This window comes from Poecilia mexicana, unplaced genomic scaffold (genome assembly GCF_051168715.1).
Source record: "Poecilia mexicana isolate PSO_F unplaced genomic scaffold, ASM5116871v1 scaffold_10, whole genome shotgun sequence".
NCBI classification, from domain to species: Eukaryota; Metazoa; Chordata; class Actinopteri; order Cyprinodontiformes; family Poeciliidae; genus Poecilia; species Poecilia mexicana.
This window is the reverse complement of record NW_028263379.1, coordinates 25,706,325-25,721,192: the sequence shown is the minus strand read 5'-3', so window position 1 is coordinate 25,721,192 and position 14,868 is coordinate 25,706,325. Positions and strand designations below refer to the sequence as shown.

General features: G+C 38.5%; 2 pseudogenes; both read left to right on the top strand.

The window, feature by feature from the left end:
- The first annotated feature begins 11,044 nt into the window (after window positions 1-11,044).
- Window positions 11,045-13,549, top strand: LOC148157136 (uncharacterized; annotated as a pseudogene).
- Window positions 13,550-13,561: 12 nt separating this feature from the next.
- Window positions 13,562-14,302, top strand: LOC148157135 (uncharacterized; annotated as a pseudogene).
- Window positions 14,303-14,868: the final 566 nt, after the last annotated feature.

Below are 14,868 nucleotides of genomic sequence, written 5' to 3'. Positions count from 1 at the left end.
CACCACTTATCTTAAAAAACATGACTAGTTTTTAACCTGTTGAGTGTGCTTTCTGGTTCTTGCCACTGCTACCTGAAAGCCCATGACAAGTAAAAGTGTTTTATTTATTTTTTTTCTTTTAGATGAGACTTATCATACGTGTAGATTTTGGAGTCTCCTTGATACCCAAAGTAATTTTACCTTTATTCTTTTATTGGTACTTCTGAGCAGCTCTTGATAGTTTCCCCAGGCAATGTCTAACTGGTTGAACAAATGCTTGCAGACTAAGTGGAAACTCCACCCACCATTCATGTAATCTGCTCCTGTCTGGACCAGAAGTTGATTGCCATCTTCACCAAGTTTACCGTCAGTAGATGTTCCATTTGACTGCGTCATACCTTGTTTACTTTATACAAAGTGGATCTAAGACTTTGCTTTTCCAAACTCCATGGCGATGCCCTCTGCTTAACTCAAGATGCAGTCACCATGGATATATATATATATATATATATATATATATATATATATATATATATATATATATATATTTGTCTTTTAAGTGCCAAAGTGGGGACTTTGCTTCCTTTGTGCTAGAAGAAACAGTGCTGCCTTTCATTTTTAAAGTGAGCTCAGCGCTATATCCGACAGCTGTATTTTAATCAACTCCGGCAACAAGCTGAGAGATGAGGTCCAGAATCTCTGCATGAAAGCAGGTGAAGCGGTAACGAGCTGGACCTTTAGTAAGGCACTTCGTTCATCCAGTGTCTGGTGCTCGGACAGCTGGCTCATCACACGAGACTTTGAGTTCTTCCCCGTCCACCAGATGTTCTCTTTGAGAGCAAAGTTAGCCATTGAGATGTTGAACTAGGAGTCACAATACTTTTATTCTTCAGGATGTCAAGAAACTTTGGATATTTATTTATTGGATCAGCTGTAATCATTGCGGTTGTGTTTCTTCCCTGAGTTATTACATTAGCATGCAAATAAGAATTACTACTTTTGTTTGTTTGTTAGTGCTATAATGGCCAGTGTCTCATCTGCACTACCATACAATGATCATAATCATTAACCTTTTCAGTCACAAGTCATATGATTTGGACAGACTCCAGTTGCACTATGAAAGAGCCCCTTTTTTTATTTTTATTTCACATAATCACGCTGCAATTATTGCCTACTTAGGTTTTAGAGCAGGAGCGGGTCCACTTTCTGTGGCTCCGGACAAAACATGTTCCAAAGATATTTTTTTGTTCTTTGAATTGATTCGGACATTTTGTTGCAGATGGCGATGACTCACCGCTTCCCCCCACCCCACCCTTTTTCTTCCGTCTTTATTGCTGTTTCGCCTGGTTGCCATGCCCACCTGGATACACGGAGAGCAGAGGGTTAGGTAAAGGCAAGCTCTGCTCTTTTCGTCGTTTTACTTAAGGGGCGACTAGAAGAGTCAAATGACAAAAGAGTAACAATTAAAGACTCCCTGGGCAGAGCAGAGCGAAGCCTGGAAACAAGCACAGATCTCCTGTCTACCTCTTTTTTAAAGGAAATAATCTTTTAAATGCCGCCATCAGCAAGATAAAGGGCACAACGTTGTTCCTCGTTCTATTCTCTAATTGTCCCCAACAAGCATCAAATAGCAGCTGAAACAAACAACTGCGAAAAAAGCACAACAGATTAGAAGCTGAGTTTTTATTGTTTTTTTTTGTTTGTTTTTTTTTTCCACCAAAATATAGTTAAGACAAAGACTGATTTACAAGTAATATCCCAGGATGGCTGCAATTAACAGACGCTCTATTTCAGGAGCAGACACAGAACATTGGCTACCTTGTGAGAACATGTGGTGCCGTCTCTGCGCTAAAGACAATCAGACCCACATAGAGCCAGAGGCTATTAGCTTGTTAAGGCTACCAGATGAGCTCCACAGATAACAACATTAATACTTTCAAGAGAATAAAGAAAAAGAAGAAGTCGAGTTTTTAATGTTTAGAAAAACCTTTTACTTTTCTAAGGACTCCATTTAAAAAAAAACAAAAAAAAAAACATTTATTTTAGAGCTAAACTGTTTTGTTTTTTTCCCACAGTGTGTTCCTAACTTTTATGTTAAAACAAATCAGCTGACTGAAGATATCGATTCAAACTACCTGGAAAAATCTTTAATTTCTGAGATTTTTGTGGCCACATTTTCATCGCATTACCCACTCAGATTTATTTCAATGCTTTTTGTACCATTTAGTTAAAGCTGCCACTAGCGTATGTAAATCATCAAAACTCTCAAAACATGCTAACCATCCAACATGGAAAAAAGATCAAATAGTCTCTCTTTTCTTGAATAATGTGACGTGTATTTTTAAAAGAGTGAAAAGAATACCTTCAACATAGTGTTTGGTCACATTTCAGGAAAGACTGTTTACTGTCAGCAACATGTCAACACACGTTTCAGTGGGAGACAAATTGGGACCGTTTGAAATTTCTCCTATTCAGAAATCCAACTGAATGGGAGAAAGTCCAGACGGAGCAGGGAAGGGAGATAAGAATCGAGCAGAATCGCATAGAAAGGCAATCTAAATTATTCCCAAAAGTAAAATAAATAAAAAATGTCAATATGATTCCCCACCTGAGATAAATATGTCAGGGATTTATCTATTAATAGCTTCAAAATCAGAAGTTTACCTAGAGAATGATTACTATCTCTTTAATGAGGGAAAGCCCTGATGATGATGTCATGGCTTTGAAAACCTCTGATAGGTTAACTGACACATTTGAAGAAATTGGAGGCGCACCTGTATGTATTTTACGGTCACACCTGAAACACTCTGCCCACATGATGGGGCGGGGGGGAAATAATAAGCCAAGACATCAGGAAGGCAGTTATGGTTTGGCTCACTTGACTTCAGTTTATGTTCTCTGAGAGCAATGAGCCAATAACCACAATTTCTACAGACCACAGAAACGAAATTCATGCACTTGGATTCAAAGACAAAGAGAAAAGTTTGAGAATCTGTACACAGATCCACAAGCTCTGAGTCATGCTGTTTGAGTTCATCTGCTAAATATCTTTTGTTGCTTTTCTTTGAGGAGTAGAAAGGCAGGTTGTGATGAAAGACCGGTTGAATTGTCCCATGGACTCTCCAGGTTAGGGAAGAATTTGTTGCTCTTTTGAGATCTTTTGAGCCCATTGCATGTTGTCAAGCAGGTTCTGAAATTATTATATGATTTTCTGCATTTGGCCCCTCAGGGTCGGTTGAGGTTAGTGAGACTGAACCAAAGAAATTTGGTTGATCGCTGTTTATGATCTATTGAGGGGGGTTGCATTGGTTGGCTTTTATCCTTTAGTAATTGAAATGATCATTTAAAAAGAGCTTTTTTTTATTTATTTCAAGTTGTTATATAGTAAAACTGATCTTATTTGAAATGTGTAAATGTAGATAGAAAATAAAAGACGTCTTATTTTTATGGCTTTTAAATGAGTCACGGCCCGAGGACCTCAGTGTTTTCACTTCCAGTAATTAGAATCCTTTGGGCAACCACAGACTCAGCTCAGATACAAACAAAGTATTTATCTAATAATGTTCGGTCTGTTAATCATCTGATTTCCTCATCTCTAATAGGACTTCTTTGTCTTTTCAACAGAAAAGAAAATAGATTTAATAGCTGCCCATGCTCTCCTCATGGTGTAGCGTTCCTTTAAGGAAAGCAGCTTTCAGAAATCTCACTGTTAACCTGCTTGTTTGGTTGCGTACTTATCTGTGTCCCGAGGGCCAGTCACACTAGTAGGTACTGTAAACCTTAAAACACGAGAACCACCAACGGGGGAGAGAGAAGATTATATCTGGTCTGACCTCAGATCATGGGATCTGATCAAGCCTTAGAAAACAATCGAAACAACTTTAGGGCGCAAAACCACATCATGCTAATAGTATTCTTTAATGTTTGCCGAAACGGGAGCGTTCTGTTTGGAAAATGTACTTCTTCAGAGAAAAATGTTGGTGTTGCAGTTTATTTTAAATGTGTATTTTGTAAATAAACTGGGCTAGTAAATACACTTATGGAAAAAAATCGTATGAATTTCACCTGCGAAAACCAGGCACGATCAGCGAAGTGAGGCGAGTCACATGAAAGTCCACATGTACACGTGAATGTTGAACGTTTTATGGTAAAAAAAAATAAAGAAAAAGAAAATGCATTTCCGAGGATCTCACAAGGTTTTCACACATCTATCACATACTTCTATAAGTGATCCACATATTTCTGGGATAGATAATCTGACAATTGTACTAATTTGTTGAAGAACAAAAAAAAAAAGTTGCAGAAAAGTTGCGTGCACTGTATTGTAATCTTTTTATAATCTTGTAAGCAGAATCTCAAAGAAGAATCATTTCAGGGGGGTACAAAAAAAAAACATGAAATCAACATTTCTTTTCTTTTTTTTTAATAAAAAAATACGTGCTTTTAGTTTTGTTTTTGTAGAGTCGTTTGGTAGCCGTAAAAGCGTGCATGCCGTGCCACAACCGAGGCGAAAGCTTGGGAGAGAACAACATGAGAAACAGATGGAGGTTTTATTCTAATGGTCCGATGAAGAGACTCGGTGGGTGGAAACAACTGGCAGCTCTTCCCTGTAGCTCCTGTTATGTTTTATCAGGGTGATCAATGTGACCTCAATTGTCAGTCCATGTCAAAAGCTCTGAAAGGCTCCACGGTTCCCGGCGTAATGAAAATGCACTTAAAGATTTTTTTGTTTTATTTTGGAGTCGTGCCATCCTTTGAAGAGAAAAAAAAAAAAAACGGAGACATTTATAACGAAAAGAACTGAGCCACTTCAAGAGAACAGAAAATGAAAAACTGAAAATGCTAAATCAGAGAACAATATATGATGGCAAAAAAACCAAAAAAAACCCTGCATGATAAAGAAAGGCAGGATGCACACAAATTAGCGGAACAATCTTTAAAAAATATCTATAAATGTCTCTGCCATGGAAATAAGAGATGAACAGCGGAAAGAGCAGGAAATACATTCTCTGATCGCTAATGAGACACGGTGGGCCTACAGCCAGAGGTTTTGATGCCACACAGATGTGTCTTCTACCCTGGGTAGGTCATCGCGGTCAGTCACGCTGATTTGCTGCTCCGTGGGAGATTACCGTCAGAGTTTTCCATGAAATTGGCTGTAAAGAGCAACACCTGTCGTCAAAATTTTCACTGCCCCGATGCAAAGAGTGTGAACTTGGGGTATGCTTTCTGCAGATAAACCTTTTCATAGAAAAACGTGAAGGTATTCATTCATAAATCACTCCCGATGCCCTGAAGCCGAGGCATCAGCCTGCCCCTTTTAAGCCAAGCTTTGGTCCGGAGACGGCATCAGATAATGAGCCACATAGAGACGGAGCCCTCTGAGGCTAAACGGAGGAATATGTATTCGATTCGCAGACAGAGAGACCTGACCAGTTTTCCAAGCTAAGATGCAGTATGATACAACCAGCAGCGTTTGTGACACATTCTGGTGCATTCTGAATTGAAATGCAATAAATGCACTTTCCAAGCGTCTCCCTTTGCTGCTGCCGTTCAGTGACAGGCAGCAGCAGATCATCGAGATGATCTGTTTTAGCATTGCCTGCAATATTGTAAGTTCAAGTCGAACATAATTCATTAGAAATTTGGCTTTAACGTAATGAAATGCTTAGTTTGAGATATTCACGAGCTGTTAAAACATTTGCACTCTTATACATCATTTATCTTGAGATAAGTTTAAATTTCATTAAAGCATTTTAAACCACTTTTTCTCAGTAATTTACCACATCTTATACAATTCTGATTCAAATAAAAATCTCTATATTTATTCGGTTATTTACTTACATAACAGTATAGACACTGATTAAAAAAAAAAAAAAGCAGTGGTCAAAATTTTGGGTACACTAAAGACAAAACGTTCGATGCACCAGTGCAACCAATGCAAAAATGTTAGCATAGCATCCTGCTAGCATGTTACGATTATAATCTCTAAAATAACATAACTGGCTTTTACCGATGTCCCAATGTTTGCACTTGGGACAAAGTGCAAACATTTTTGTTTTGCACACTGATGTAAATTGTAGCTCACCATTTTGGAAATGAAATGTTAAACATGACGGGTTTCCTGGGTAAATTAGAATAGAAAAACCAAGCAAGCTGAGTAAGCAGGGACTCCAGATGAAATGGACAGCTTGTTACCTTTTCTTGAGTGAGTGAACCTGATTATCCTCGTGCTTATTTAAGTATTGCTTACAGTTTGCACACTAAGATAAAGTTTCATTGAAGCGTGTCACCTTTAAATTTCTCAACTTCTCAGCTGGTTTTGCAGTCATAAAGTCCTCCAGAACAGTGGGTTTAAGGCCTAATTTGTGGCTTTAACAACTTTACTAAAAATACAAACTCGTGAGATGTTAAATCAGCCATCATTTTTTATTATTGAGCTGCTTAATGCATCTAGACCTGCACCTGCTCAAGGATAGTTTGGTTCTCTTTAAAAAGTGAAAGCGTGGTAGATCTGTGAAAGTGAACCAAAGAGAAAGTCTAAACGTTTAAAGCATTCTCCATATATTTGAACCAAATATCCAAATCTATAATGGTGCTAAAAAAACCTAACGCTACTGTGTCCCATTCAAGAATTTGTAGCGAATGTAGTCCATGTGATAATGTGACAGTGGTCTCATCAAAAAAGCTTAAGTTCTCTCAGTCATTGTATGCAGTTTTTCATTGGTAAGCTTTGTTTTTCTTTTTTTATATAATCCCCACATATTAACATCCGGAGGGCGACTGGCAGGCCACAGAGTGAAAGAACAAAGTGGGTTTCATGTCGTCGGTTTTGACAGCTTCGCTGCTGCAGGTAACAGAGTAGACTGAATCAGTCAGAGGTTCCCAAAAATAAAACCTAGTCACAATCCAATCCTGCTGCGTCATTTTTTCGTAGACGACATGCAAATTAATCATTGCAGCATATTTATAAAAATCCAGTGTTAGAGTTTGTCTAACTATGTGTTAGAGTTCTGTCACTCCAACAGGAAGTACAACGCGAGAGCAGAGTGTTCTGCCTTGTTGTGCCGTTCATCAAAGATCGAAGCGTGAGATAAAAACCCCCTCCAGTCGCGGCGTCTGCCAGAGTTGACCTCGATACTGACTCAAATTGGCATGCAAATAAAACTGCTGTCATGCAAAAAGTGTTCTCACGATAAACAAAACCTGCAACCTTTCAGGCCGTTTTCTGCAAACTTGGCACGCATGGCATTGATGCGGTGCATTAATTCATTTTATGCAGTTCATGTTGCAGGTGTATGAATTTTATAGAGCTCCAAAACTGGACTGAATTGCAGCGTAGGTGGAAAGTTTACTACTTATGTTTGTGGTTTGCCTTGTGACATGACCTGTAATATTAACCTCTATTGTTTTCCGACATTATTGTTTACCCTTGACTGACTGACCCATGAAAATTGCTCTTTAATGATATGTTAATGAAGCGTTTAGCTTTTCCCCCAGGTTACAACAGATCTTGCAAATTTTAGTGGTATTTTCCACTTCGGGAGGAATGTGCTTATGTGACTCCTTTAAAAGCTTACATAGCTTGCAGATCACAAATGTCATTTCTGAAAAACATTTCCAGAAACAAACTAAAGCAAAGTACCCACGCTTTGGTGTTGCTGCTAATTATTTCCCATCAATACTCCACACAAGACTATTTTTGGACCGAACAATTGCCTTTGTTTCTGCTGTCTGCTCATAAAATCAAATGATCACCATTAATTTATAGTACAGAACATAAAGAAAGTTTGTTTTTGCTCTGCTGTGAAGCTGAAGTCAGTCCTGACAGGATGCGCGGGGTATTTTTTCGCAGGGGGAAACTGTTTCTAGAGGTCACAACAAGACATCCGTGACATTCTTTTGTTCAAATGCCACAGACCACAACACATCTTCCAAGCGTGAGTAACAGCTCTTTTCACAGCAGTTGGTCTAATAATGTTGAAAAGTGGCTCCACTCCATTCCATTCCTCTCTTCTCTGCAGGGCGTGTCGTCGTTTTGAAACAGAGGCTAATTTGTACACCTATCGTTAAAATGAGGTATTTCCCCCCACAATGTTTATGGGACTTTTTTTTTCTTCTCATTGCAAAAAAAAAAAAAAAAAAAAAGATGTTGAAGGAAATTCACTATTACAGATAAATAAAGAAATTGATATCGCCACCTTCCAATGCCATTCAGTTAGACACTTGATATAGTTTAATCAAGATATAAAATTTTAAACTACAGCTATAAGACAAAGCATCCTTGTTTTGCAACACTCTGGCCTACATTGTGACCGAGAGCCATAAGTGCCCTCAGTCGCATTCATTCCCTTGGAGCAGACATGCATCTGGATTGTGTGTGTAGAAGTTATAGATGGTTCTGCTAGGAAGAACTAAACATTAAGACATAAAATAGTTTTAACACGGGACAGTTGAGAAGCGTGCCTCAAGAGAAATTTGGGTCAGATCGGCGATACCTACGGGAATTGCAGTCATTTCCTCTCTGATGGCAATGGATTGGCAAGGACAGCATGTCAACATCTTGATGTGTTTAGTGGGGGACTTCCATCATGTGTGAACGGTGACGGAGAGAGCCGCATGTGATTTGTTTAAGTAATTCTATTTCACGGAGATTTTGTGAAAGTCAGAGTTTCGTCCACAACCCCCATGTTTAAAGCAGGATTCACCTTTTGCTGTCTTTCATTCCTATGATGTTTTGTCAAGTTGGCAGCTTTAGATGTGTAAGAAGAGTTTGTTAAAACAGAGATCTGGAGTAATGCCAGATTACTGACATGAATCAGTGATTCTTGAGAATAGGGACAAAACAGGTCCTATGGATAAAGCACAAAATTTGAATAAAATATACACAAAATATAATTTTTTCAAATATCTGATCCTGGGTCATGTGAGCACAACAATTTATATTTTCCTGGTGTTTGCTGAATATTTTTTTATTTTAATCATTATAGTCGGTGGATGATGCCTGTAAAAGCCCTTGTCCAGGAGCAGAATTCAACACATTATAATAGTTTAAAACAATTAAAGAAATACTAAATTTATATATTATGACAATTAAATATAAGTAGTCATATAAATAATTATACAAGTATCAATACATTGAATTAAAAATAATTTTTAGATATTTTCCAACTCCATTGAAATTTGTCCCTAGTTTTTGTCAACACCGTCAGAAATTAAAAGAATGTAAAAAAAAATCAGGCATTATTGGGGGGCACCAGAACGTCTGAGGACCCCATGACGTCGTCTTTTCTCTTCCTTTGCTAGGAGGGCTAGTTAGCTCCGGTTAGCTTATGTTATTCTTTAGTTTTTTTCTTCTTTTTATTCCTAAGTTGCTTGTCACAACCATGATGTGTCAACTCCATAACTGACAATTTACAAAACTTTGATGAGATTTTGTGAAATAAAAGCTTAATTTTGGTATAATGTAAAGATTTCATGGACCTGACGAGCTACAATATGGCCTCCTTCAGAATAACATCATATAAATTGAGGTAGTTTGACTTTTTTCAACTCCGCCAGATGTCAACTCCATTAGAGTTTTTGTGACTCTTTCAATGAAATTGTTGTCAAATCTCACTTAAATGTGCAACTAATTCATTTAATGTATTTTACATAAATTGCATTACTTCACATGTATTACTTCAAGTATTTTATTTTACTGACTAGTTTGTCACCACCTTTAATTCTGTGTCAACTCCGTCAGATGGACTTTTTGTTGTTTTTTGTTTTAAATAATATTTATTTTGTTTCTTGAGAAGCATTTGTCTGTAAAATGAATAAAATATCACTAATAGGGTCATTAAAAATTATTTTTTATTTATTTTTGTCAGATGTTGATGACAAAGTTCTGGGTCAGGTCGATTAAAAATGTTTTTTTTTTTTTTTTTTAAATGTTGCAACTGGGAGCCTCCACCTTAGCATCTTTACATTTCCAAAACATTATTTGTCATATTTGCATACATAAGGTTGAGAAATAATAATTTAAAAAAATTATGGGAAAATTAAAACCCATTTTGTCCAAGAATCACTGGAATATGTGTTGAGCAAGAAGCTAATTTACTTGTGTGTATTAGAACAATTTTAGCAAATTTTGTCAAGTTTAATTTTGACATCTTGCCATGCCCAGGCATTACTTGTAAAACTAAAGCCTTCATATTAATTTATTCAAATGTTTACATAATCCACACCTTTGGAAATATGCTTGCTAGGTTCCTCTTCCTTTTCAGACTAACGTTTTGTACAACATTTGCAAAAGTCATTGTAGTTTTTCCCGATGCTTTTTGTGAGTATTAAGTCCGCCTAAAACTCTGGAAGGTCTGGAAGCTGTCAGGTTTCCAGGAGTTCCTCAGTGCAATAATGATGATGGCTTTAATTATGAAATACAAAGTACAAAAATCCAGGCAGCACAGGTGAGCAGAAGGCTAGGAGCTCAGAAACTGGGAGCAACTGGAATGACTGGAAACAGGCACTGGGGAGACACGGGTAGACGGGACAACACGGAAACTCAACATAAACAGAAACTTAAATTAACACACAGGAACAAACCAAATCCTCACATAAGTTACCATTTTAGCAGAAATGTCCGAGTCCAGTTGCATCAAGGTCTCAGTAGATCGCGTTAGCAATCCACAGCATCTGGCCCTGACAGTGGCGCAAAAAGTCGGTATGCACTGTATGCAATGCATAGGGGCGCCGAACTAGAGGGGGTTAGTATGTCAGTAATGCCAGAATTAATAATAAAATAATAAAGACTTTGTGGTATTCTCTTTGAGTGACGTAATTATATTTGTGCTACCACCCCCACGCCACTAGAGGCAGTAGCAGGCCCGAAAAGGTGCAACTAAAGAGCAGATTTAGAAGCACACAGAAAGCTACAGAACTTGTTAAAAACTGTGAGCTGTGCTGAAGTAAGTAAAAGAGAGAAGTTCAAATACATGCTGAGAGTGAAACTCCTTTTAAAGGTGAAGCTATATCCCAGATTTCAAAAGAAAATAAAAACGCGAGACCACGGATAATATAGGAAATGGCGCCCCCCTTCAATTCCGGAGTGACTGAAAATGAATCGAGCGCCAAAGCACTGGAAACAGTTGATCAAAAAGGGGACGGACAGCTACCAGAGAGTGAGTCCAGTGAGAAGACCGAGGTACCATTTCAAACCTGGTCGGAGGAACATGTCCCAGTTGATCAAGAGATTTCTGCAGCTAATACTGAAAAGCAGAACGATTCACAGGTCAGTGTAGAAGAGTCCATCGCTGGAGTGCAGGAGACAGTCGACACAGAAGAGAAAGAACAGCCCTCTAAGTCTGAGGAACAGGCACCAAAGACGAGGTGTAACAAGAAGAAAATGATACCGTTTCACATCTGGTTGGAGAAACATGCCCCCACTGATCAAAGGACTTCAGATGAAAGTACTGGAACGGAAGACGATTGACTGGTTACCGAACAGGAATCAATCTCCGTACTCAAGGAGACACCAGAGAAGGAAGAGTCCTCTAAGACCAGCACTGAAAATGTTATCAAGCAGGACACTTCTCTGCCTGAAAAAGAAGGTAATCAGGAAAATAACTTAAAGGAGATTTGCAAAGAGGAACCTGTGATTTCGACAACAGAGCCAGACACCGAAAAGAAATACGTTACAAAAACGCAGAAGAAAATGGATCAAAAAGGGGAAAAACAGTCAAAGACTAAGCGTATCAAGAAGAGGCCACTGTTATGGAAATCTTTCCCCAAGTCAGGTGCTCTCATTGATCTAACATTTTTTATTGAAAACAGTGACATCGATAACGGTTCTCAGCCGGAAAAACAAAATTATCCCGGAGTTTTGCCCAGCAGAGGAAAAAGGACATTGTGGAAAATGTTCCCCGACTCAGAACCTCGCATAGATGTAAGTTTTTTTGCAGAGAATATTGAAACCCAAAATGTTTCAATGCTGGCCCAAGAACGTGATGAGGCAGCTTCCTTGAAAAAGGAAAGCTATTCGACGAACACTGTGATTTCTACAAGTCAAACAAAGTGTACGTGTCTTGCCAAATCCAAAGAGTCTGAATATATCGAGGTACAGAAATACTTAAAGAAACTGCTTGATGAAATGTTCCATCTAAATAATAAACTAAACGCTGAACTTAAACGGCAAAAAGATCTAATTAGGAAATCCGCTCAGAGAGAAGACGAAGGAAGAAATCAATGTTTTCTGTTGCAATTCAGACGGATTCACAAGACACCTCACAGCAGAAACCTGTCTACTAATCTGCTTCGACACAAATGGAGATGGATGTGCCGGAAACCAGACGTCACTTGAAACCACTCCGTCAAACAACAACATCACAAACTGAGATAACTGCACTGGAAACCAGACATCACTTGGAACCAGTTTATCAATCGATTCCTACCCAAACTGAGCTCTTTTTATTGTTAAGAAAAGAGCCCTCTGTAAAACAACTGAATGGACATCAGGACCGACAGACCAAGGTATTCAAGAAATCCACCGGTGAGAACAGCAGACAGTCTGCGATGAAAACTGCATCTGAATTGGAAACCCTCAGTAATGAAAATGTTTCTAGAGCAAACAGCGAACAGCAAGACATGCCAGTACCAAAAATAGTTAGGAATCAGACAGTTACCATCAAAAATGAGAATCACGCAAATGACACAGTCATCGGTAAACAACAGCAGGCGATCGAAGAAGAGACGGTCTCCACAACACAACCAAATGGGGACCATCAAGAGGTGAAAAAGCCATCAAGAAAATCTAAATGGAGGACGAAGAGAAAGGCAGCAATGAGAGCTGTCTCTGAGCTGGAAAACCTCACCAATGATAAAGTTTCTGGAGATATCACTGAACAAGAAGTTGCAGTACCAGAAATAGTTGATGATCAAGCAGCCTCCATAAAAACTGAGATTCACACAAATGAAATGGTCATCGGTAAACTTCAGCAGGCGATCAAAGAAGAAATGATCTCGACAGCACAACTAAATGACCATCAAGATGAGAAAAAAACCACTGAAGAAATCTAAACGTAAGAACAAGAGAAAAGCAGCAATAACCCAGGAGAAAGCTGTCTCTGAGCTGGAGACCCTCAATAATGAAAATGTTTCTTCAGAAAACAGTGAACAACCAGAAGTTTATGTCCTAGAAATAGTTGGGGATCAGATAGCCTCCACCAAAAATGAGATTCATATGATTCAAACAACAATCTCAACCCACCAGCATATCTCTGAAGAGGTAATTATCTCTGAAACGCAAAAAAGTGGGGATCAAAAGGTGAAGAAAAAGTCATCAAAGAAATATAAGCAGAAGAAGAAGAGAAAGGCAGCATTGAGAGCTGCGTCTGAATTGGAAACCCCCAATAGCGAAAAGATTTCTGGAGTCAACACTGAACAAGAACAGGTTTCTATGCCGGTTATAGCTGAAGGTCAGAAAGCCACCATCAAAACTGACAGTCAGACAAATGAACTAGTGATCGGCAAACTACAGCAGGCGACCGGGGAAGAAATTGTCTCTGAGAAACAGCAAAATGAGGATCAGTGAGATGAGAAAAGGTCAACAAAGAAACCTAAACGTAAGAACAAGAGAAAAGCAGCAGTGAAAGCTGTGTCTGAACTGGAGACCCTGAATAGTGAAAACCTTAATGTTGAAAACACTGGAGAAGAAGTTTCAATACCAGAAGCAGTCGGGGATGAGACAGCCACCTACATATCTATAAAAATGAATCAGTGACTGGGAAACCACAGCAGGGGGCTGAAGACAAAATGGTCCCTGATATACAACAGAATGGGGACCAGAAAGATAAGAAAAAGCCATCAAGGAAATCTAAAAGTAAGAACAAGAGAAAGATGGCAATAAAAGCTGAACTAGAAACCAAAGTAAAGCCAACAGAGACAGATAAAAACTCGGTCCCAAACGCGAACACACCAAAATCTGATTCAGAGATCATACCAGAGATCCCCCCGATAATAGAGACAAAACTTTGCACCACATCACCACATCAGAAGACCTAACAGGTAACGCTCCTGTAGTTTCCATAGAAGGGGAGAGTGACATAACAGAAGAACTGAGAACATGCCCTCTACAGACGAAGGTTACATTAAAGGAAGATGCAAACCACTCAACACCTCAGGAACCCGAACCTCAAGCTGCTGAAGAGTCAGCAGAGGAGAACAATATATCTGAACCAGAAGAGAGACCCACAAAAAGATTTCACTGTGGAGGCAAATTAAAAAGGCCTTAACTCCAACACCTCTGCGGCAATTTAAAGACGGATGTAAATTCCATCCAGCATAGAGATCACCTTATGTCTCAAGTATATTAGATTTGAAAGGAGGGTGGAAATCAGTCGATTGGTGGTAATTGGAAAAGGAGCTACTGTTATTAATTGGGAATTTTAATATTAAAAAGACAAGACGGCACGGTGGGAAATGTCTCCTCGTGTAGGTGTGGGTTCACTCTGGGTGCTCCAGCTTCCCCCATGTTCAACACCACCAGAACTCATGTTCAACTATTGTAAGATTTAAATTCGAAACAGAAAATCAGACAACCACATTTATTAATTTAAGGGAGATTTAGAGAAAGAAAATGTAAACAACGTGGAACAAAAAGAGAATTTTAGAAGTCTAAACCTTTACAAAGTGGGAAAAATGTATTAATCTTTCTTTGTGATATATATAAATCTCTCTCTCTATAAAGATATATAAATCTATCTAACTATAAATATATATAAATCTATGTATAGATATCTATATATATCTACATATCGATATCAATCTATATATCGATCTCTCGCTCTCTACACACACACACACACACACACACACACACACACACACACACACACACATATATATATATAT